Here is an 8215-nt window from a genome sequence, read left to right as displayed (position 1 = left end):
CCTGAATCCCAGCAGTGTCTGAAGAAGGGGCAGTCCCAATGCCTATCTTCGTTGCCTTGCTCCCTTGTCTTTTCCTTGGCACGGCGCTCGCACTCCTCCTCATCGCGATCATGCCGACGATGTCTTCTGGCTTCTCTAGCCAGACGATCTCTTTCATCATCATCATTTGGATCGTCGGCGTTGGTCATACTGACTCACATACTTGTTGAGGAGGTGATCAGAGAGGGTCGCTGATATCTTATGTTCTTCACTTCTCCCTCTGTGACGTAGCGCTTGCCATCATGACGGAGCCGATCGCGTGGAGCGGCCTCCTCTGTGTCCTTGCTACGAGAGCAGCTGCCCTCGTCTCCATCCTTGCCAGCGTGGTGTCTAAGCCCTACCATGTTGATGCTGAACGAGGATCCTGGCTGGCAGCCTTCAGGGTAAGTGCATTCCACCATGTTAACGGCGGGGAAAGGTTGGGTGTCGACCTTCATGGCGTACTGGTTGAAAATCAGACGTCTCTGTTCTATCGCCATTTGGATCTGCTGACGCCACACCCTGCAGTCGTTGGTGGCATGGGAGAGCGAGTTATGCCATTTGCAGTATGGCTTTCCGTTCAGCTCCTGTACCGTGGGGAATTTGAGACCCTCGGGTATCTTCAACTGCTTCTCCTTGAGTAGGAGGTCGAAGATTTGCTCAGTTTTGGTCACGTCAAAATCAAACCCCCTGGGCGGACCTGGTGGCTTAACCCATTTGCAGGACACGGGGGTTGCCCCCCGAGTCCATTCAGCCACTGCTACCTCTTGATCTCCCGCAGAAACTTCGTCTTCCTCTGCCTCGACCAGGACTACTGCACGCTTGAATTTGTCCTGGTACAAGTCCGGGTGGCGCTGTTCATATGCCGACAGTTTCTGAACCATGTGCGCCAGTGAGGGGTAGTCTGCTTGGGAGGCCATGTCCTTGAGCGGCGCTGCAAGGCCCGCCACTGCCAACTCGACTGCTTCCTTTTCAGTCACACGAACCGAATAACATCGGTTCCTAAGATTCCTGAAGCGCTGGATGTATTGTGTCACAGTTTCTCCACGCTTCTGACGTATTTGTGCTAGATCGGCAAGGCCAGACTCGGAAGCCTCTGAGTGGTACTGTATATGGAACTGTTCTTCCAACTGCTTCCAAGTCCGGACCGAGTCTGGTGGCAACGAGGTGTACCACCCGAAAGCCGATCCCGTGAGGGACTGTGAGAAGAACCTCACGCGTAATGGATCCGACACTGAGGCCGTTCCTAGCTGTGCCAAATATCGGCTCACATGCTCGATGGAGCTGGAACCATCTGATCCACTGAATTTGGAGAAATCAGGGAGCCGATATTTAGGTGGTAGCGGGATCAACTCGTACTCGTTGGGGTACGGCTTGGAATAGCCGATTGCCCTCCTTTTCGGCACCATGCCGAACTGGTCTCTCAGTATGGTGCGATCTGATCCGCCGTCTTGGCTGCAGGAGTTGAACTACTGAAGATTCGCCGGGGTGGCGTACTTAGCCAGCCATGCTTGCTTTTCCAGCTACGAGCCAAGCTGCAGGAGCTGAGCTCGGAGGTTCGTCGGGGTGGCATATTTAGTTAGCCACGTACGCTTCTCAAGATCTGTTGCCGACGTTCCTCCTGCTTTCCCGAAGTCCCCGATGTCGCGGCCTAGTTTGTGAGCGCCCGATTACCGCGATCGGCACGTATGTGCACATATACCCGTGAGGGATCTCCTTAGGCGCCTCATGCAAGAACTGGCAGTCACTAGGGTCACCACCGATCTTGTAGACGACGAATGCCGGTGAATTCGGCACTTCCGGTGCTGCCAACGCAAATGGCAGCGGTGGACGGGACTAGAGTGGCATCTCTCCTTGGTGTGTCCCGTGAGCTGGTCCTGACGGAGAGTACTGGTGCCTCATGATCTCCTGGATCACCCGGAGAGCGACACGCTCCAAAGTGTTCACCAGGTTCTCAGAGTGGTGGTGCAGCGAGTGAGCCACCAAGTAGTTGATCTCCTGACGTAGGGACCTGGTGCGTTCTTCTGACGGGGCAGAGAGGTCTATCCCATCGAGTGCACCATCAGGCGAGAACCCCTTCCATCTGATGCCATGTGAACGGGTTCTGTGGAAAGAGCCAATGAGGTCGGCTTCGAGGATGGCTTTGACCTCGTCATACTTCTTCTTGAGCTCGTCGGTCAGATCCTCGTACGTGACTGGCGTGCCGTCCGCCATCTCAGGTGTAGATGGCGATGTGGTTGATGACGAAGCTTGTCCCACCGGGCGTGCCAGAAATGTGTTGCGGTCAAAACCCACCGGCGGGCAGCGACGGGCAACACAGTAGAGCCGGGAACAACTTAGGGATGCGGCTGGCCCTGGTCCCTCCGAGCGACGGCCCGCAAAGCCTCTGGTACACACGTCCGATGCTGGTGCAGGGCGTGCCACCTGACCTATACCTGGTCAGGAAGGTGATGGAGATGCCTCGCTTAGTTTCCTGCATGGCATACACGTAAACATTAAATCCGAGCCTCGATCCGCTCTCAGGTTATCCTGTGAATCGGCTCAAGGAGCCGATCCACCCATGATTCGTACGAGGTGCACGAATATATGGTGGTCCTGCTTGATCAAGATAAAGCTAAAGCGATCTACGACGATTTAGGGTTTTCACCGCATAATCGGATCATCCTACTCACGATTGGGCCTCGCGGCCACGCACGGTGATCGTAAGCCGATCCTAGACAAGGCCTAAAAACCAACACGAGGTTGATCCCCGGAACATCCTGTCTAGGACTAGCAAACGACACCCTACGTGCCGCTGCATCCTCCAACCCTTTGTATGGCCTAACTATTGCAGATATCTAACGTTGTATATGATGCCCCCCATAGGGGGCCTCACAGCGTTTTGAGCCTGTGGGCCATCGGATCTTACCAGCAGGTGAATCTTAGCCGTCCATTTTTCATGGTGGAGTAGTCAGGAAACGAGGCCCTCGCGGAACCCGTTTTTTATCCACGGGTTGTGTGAAAGCCCGCGCGGCCCATTCGCTCCGCTCTCACCCGCCTCGCACGTTCTCCTCTCCCCCTCGCACCCCTCCCATCGCCGCCGCCGCCTCCCAATCCCGTCGCCCCCTCCTCCTCCACAATCCCCGCCTCTCCCGCTCCCGCAGCCGTCGCTCCCGCTCGCATTCCCCAATTCGACCCAATCCTCCCCAATCCCCTCAGCCGCCACGTCCCCAGCTCCTGCTCCGGCGACTCCCTCCCATGGCATGGCCGCCGCTGCGCCGCACGATGGAAGAAGGAGGAGGTGCAGCCTCGCGGTGAAACCCTAGGCCACCGCCGGCGGAGCGCGGCGCGGGCAGACAGCAGCGCCAGCGCCTCTCGGGCGAGAGGAGGAGGCCGCGCATGAGGACTGCGGGCCAGGCCGTCGACGAGCGCATGGAGGGAGGCTCCGCCAGCGTGCCTCCGTCGCTGATGTGCTGATCCCTCCTCCTCGTCTCCTCCATGATGCCTCTGGTGGCCGCGTGATGTTCCGCCTTGCGTGACAGAGGGGAGCGGCGCAGGCGGCGGCCGCGGACCTCGCCGTTCCCTGCACCGACCGACGATTCGAGGTGAAGCCTAGCCCCGCTGCTGCTTTTTTCCTTCAACAGGAGGTGCCCCTGTCTCCATAGTCTTTGCATCGCAAGGCAGTATGAGGCTTCGATGGCATCTGGCCAGTGTGGAACCGGTTGAGGTGATTCCATTTTTTCCCTGCCTTATATTTTTCATGCCCAGATTCATTTCTAATGATTGTTTCTCTGATTTGATTTCAGGATTTTCCTGCCAACTAGTGCTCAGTTCAAGGATCTTCTGGTTGGTGTCCATGGTATGTGCCTAGAAACAGGAAAAATGCCAATTTGTGGTGCATATCAGAGTCCTTGAGCAGAAAACTCCCTTTATTACTTTTATCATTTTCCTATTTGCTCTCCTGATGTGGATGGAGGCTAGATACAGGTTCACCTGACATCTTGTGGCTTTCTAAAAAGACATATCTGTTGCGCTGCTAGGTTTGTTAGGTGCATCTTGTGCTGCTCTTCCTCAGGCGGCAGGCCCACATGATGTGTTCAACACTGCTTCGTCAATGTCATGGAGAATGCCAACCGTCAGTGCAGCTCCTCACCCTCCTACGCCTCTTCTCCGGTGGTCACTTGACTTCTAAATGAGGTACATCACATTGCTTGTCTTCGCCGGCTCTTAAAAAGTGCTTTTGTTCCTAGAATAAATTGTAGGGGAAGACAAATAGGAAGTATGTATTTGCAGCCAGCAAAGGGACCATGCTAATGTGTGTTACAATAACCATTTACATTAGCTTGCTTTCAGATTTTTAGTTACTTCATACTTACTGAATAAGCAAACTTTAAATTTGCAAGAAACTTAAGATTTCCGAGGAGGATACTTAACACACATTAATAGATTAAAATAGGAGGAGGGAATAAGAACTGATTCATATACGGAAGGACCAAACATGTCAAGCGATTCTGATTTTGGAATGTTGCCGATCTACTTGGCTTTTACATATTTAATTTCATTTGGCTCATGTAGATTGTTTGAATGCTCAGCGAGGACGAGCTTGCTGGTTCCACATCTCACAAGGAGGAGGTCGATGGGATAATCTCCAATGGTGTGGAGCTCCATCACTTCTGCTAAATGGCTCACTGAGCTGTTGTTTCTGCAGCCTGTGACGTCGACCGAGGTTTGTCAAACTTGAGCATCCATCTTCTTTGACTGTTTTTTTTGGTTTTTGGTCAAACCCACTAGATTAAGTTGATTAATTGTTTGTATGCGTTAATACATTTACTCTGACAACTATGTGAAAGATGAAGCTGAACCTCATTTAACTATTTCATGGAATTGTGGACTAAATTTTAAAGATGTGTGCAAGACAAAAATGAGAGCTTTGAAATAATTCAGTTACGTACAAATGTTATCTTCAGTTTGGTTTCCCATATCATTTACCTGATTTTCCAATGGTTTTGTATAGATTATATCTCATTGATGTGCTCATTAGTCATTTCTACAAAAAACCAAGCAGATTCTTCGCTGTTTTGGTCTCTTGATTGAGCGCAGATGAAGAGATTCTTGGATTCAGTAAAGATTCAAGCATTTGGCATGTGATTTGACACTGCTTCGTCAATGTCATGGAGGATGCCAACCGTCAGTGCAGCTCCTCACCCTCCTATGCCTCATCTCCGGTGGTCACTGGACTTCTAAATGAGGTACATCACATTGCTTGTCTTCGCCGGCTCTTAAAAAGTGCTTTTGTTCCTAGAATAAACTGTAGGGGAAGACAAATGGGAAGTATGAATTTGCAGTCAACAAAGGGACCATGCTAATGTGTATTACATTAACAATTTACAACAGCTTGCTTTCAGATTTTTAGTTACTTCATTCTTACTGAATAAACAAACTTAAAATTTGCAAGAAACTTAAGATTTCCGAGGAGGATACTTAACACTTATTAACAGATTAAAATAGGAGGAGGGAATAAGAACTGCTTCATATACGGAAGGACCAAACATGGCAAGCAGTTACTGTTTTGGAATGATGCCGGTTTACTTGGCTTTTACATATTTAATTTCATTTGGCTCATGTAGATTGTTTGAATGCTCAGCGAGGGCGAGCTTGCTGGTTCCACATCTCACAAGGAGGAGGTCAATGGGGTAATCTCCAATGGTGTGGAGCTCCATCACTTCTGCTAAATGGCTCACTGAGCTGTTGTTTCTGCAGCCCGTGACGTCGACCGAGGTTTGTCAAACTTGAGCATCCATTTTCTTTGACTGTTTTTTGGTTGTTGGTGAAACCCACTAGAATAAGTTGATTAATTATTTGTATACGTTAATACATTTACTCTGATAAATATGTTAAACTATTTCATGGAATTGTGGACTAAATTTTAAAGATGTGCGCAAGACAAAAAAGGAGAGCTTTGAAATAATTCAGTTATGTACAAATGTTTTCTTCAGTTTGGTTTCCCATATCATTTACCTGATTTTCCAGTGGTTTTGTATAGATTATATCTCATTGATGTGCTCATTAGTCACTTCTACAAAAAACCAAGCAGATTCTTCGCTATTTTGATCTCTTGATTGAGTACGGATGAAGAGATTCTTGGATTCAGTAAAGATCCAAGCATTTGTGCCGACATTTTCTCGAGCATGTTACGAATTTTGGCTAAAAGCTAGGTGCAGTAGAGAGTGTCTTAAAACTTCGGCTTGGATACAGACTACCATTTTTCTTCTTTATTTGATATGGATATCTTCTCCTGATTATGCAGGCCACTTACTACTAATTTTTCTGTTATGTGGTGTTGGATTATGCGAGCGTTGGAATGGTGAACGAGCAGAGTGACTTCGGGGACCTCATAATGGAGATCATCTGCGGACAAAGCCCAGTCAACTATGCTAGACCTCCGTTCTGAGGTAGCTCCATTATTTGTGTGACGTACTTTTCCTATCAATGTTAATCCTCATTCAAATTCAGTGAGGTAAGGTTTGGAAAAAAGCGCAGGCTAACAGATTCCCTTTTATTCTCATGTTAGTGGTGCTGGACCAGAAAAACTTTGATAATACGAATTATATCTCCTTTTATCAATTTATAGGTTCTGAAATTTATATCGGTTATGCTGGTGTGATGCACAGGTTAGCTCTCCTATCTTTTGCATCTCCATTACTTATATTTGCAGAATGGATTCTGCTTCTGTAATGTATCAGTATGGAACTATTGATTAGGCATAAACTGAGGTAACTATATTTTTACATGTAGCCGGCGCTTCTCCTCTGAGTTGTGGCTGTATGTCGGTGCCTCGCCATGTAACAGGCCAGAGATAAGAAGACACCGGTGCGAGTTGGTGACAGTGGAGGCTCGGGAGGAGCGCCAACAGCTGCTCTGCCAGGAGGAGATGATCGAGAGGATCGTGCTGTTGCCATCGCCCGTAGGAGCACCAAGTGCCAGCCGCTGCTCCTACGGAAGGAGTGCTGTCACCATCGCTGTCGACAAAGATCGAGGTTCCTCTCTATATATGGAGGAGGATTCGAAAGGTGACTTAATAACTTTTAAATGTATCTGTGTGAACAATAACTGGATGGCCAAATCCCATGTATGTAGTTAGTGTTTAATAAAAAAAATCTCTGCTGTCAAGGGTTACGTAATGGGTGGGCTTCCATTTTCTTGGCACCAAGAAACATTGAGGAAATCTCATGCATCTACTGCTCGTTGCCTTGGCTATATTGATCTACCAACCGGTTCAGATGACAATGGAATGTTGTGGTTCAGGAAAGCATATTATCTAAATTCTGCGCTGCCCTCAAGGTATGCAAGGTCAGCTAAATTATTTAGTGCTTTTGTCTAAGAAATTTACTATATCTTCTATGCAACAAATCTCCACGTCAAGAAAAGTATAGAGATACGATGTTTTTAGAGATCTGAGTTATGCGTATGTTTTTACATATTCCATTTTTCAGCTACCTTTTATTTTGTTTTGGGTGGAAAACACACACATAGCTTAATTGGCGCAAAATAGTATTCTCAGTTAAGGCCATACTTTCAGAACCAAGTAATTGTCATATATAGTGACCTGCGTTTCAGCTTCTTTTTGCCTCTGAACACTGCTTTGCATTATCATCGCATTACACTGTCTTACATCATACACGCTGCCAAGCTTCTTAGTTTAAGTCACACTTCCAGCATCAAGTAGTTCTTACTGTCATACTTCTCAGTTTAAGTTACACTATCAGTAGCAAGTAATTCTCACTGTCAAATTTCTCGGTTAAGTTACACTTTCAGCAACAAGTAATTCACATACATAGTAATCTGCAATTGAGCCTCCTTTTCCCTCCAAACGCACATATTTGCATTAGCATGTTACACTGTGTATGCGCTGTGAAGCTTCTCGCGTCAATTCGTGTTTCTAGCAACAAACAACTCTGGCACGTAATGATCTGCATTTGAGCTTCTTTTTTGCATCTGCAGTGCCTTCAAACTTGTGATTCTCACACTATACAATTCATTTTTTTTATGGCACAATTACATAAAGAGGTCATTCTCATTCCTGCCAATTCATAAATATATCTATCCTCATGTAAACTTTGCGCATGCTTATTACCTATTAAATAAAGTGGACGAGGTGGTTGAATGTTTCACAAGCTATTGATTATTCCTTTTTGCTTTCTTACAAAATTAATATTTA

At 47.6% G+C, this 8215-nt stretch overlaps 1 long non-coding RNA gene across 1 annotated transcript; it reads left to right on the top strand.

Moving 5' to 3' along the window:
* The first annotated feature begins 6611 nt into the window (after positions 1-6611).
* On the top strand, positions 6612-7887 carry LOC127305231 (uncharacterized). Its single transcript, XR_011746904.1, has 3 exons — positions 6612-6668; positions 6793-7067; positions 7169-7887. It is a non-coding gene; the product is annotated as an uncharacterized lncRNA (long non-coding RNA).
* The last annotated feature ends 328 nt before the right edge of the window (positions 7888-8215 follow it).

This window comes from Lolium perenne, chromosome 6 (genome assembly GCF_019359855.2).
Source record: "Lolium perenne isolate Kyuss_39 chromosome 6, Kyuss_2.0, whole genome shotgun sequence".
NCBI classification, from domain to species: domain Eukaryota; kingdom Viridiplantae; phylum Streptophyta; class Magnoliopsida; order Poales; family Poaceae; genus Lolium; species Lolium perenne.
Note: the sequence above shows the minus strand (reverse complement) of the source record. Positions and strands in the feature narration are given on the sequence as shown.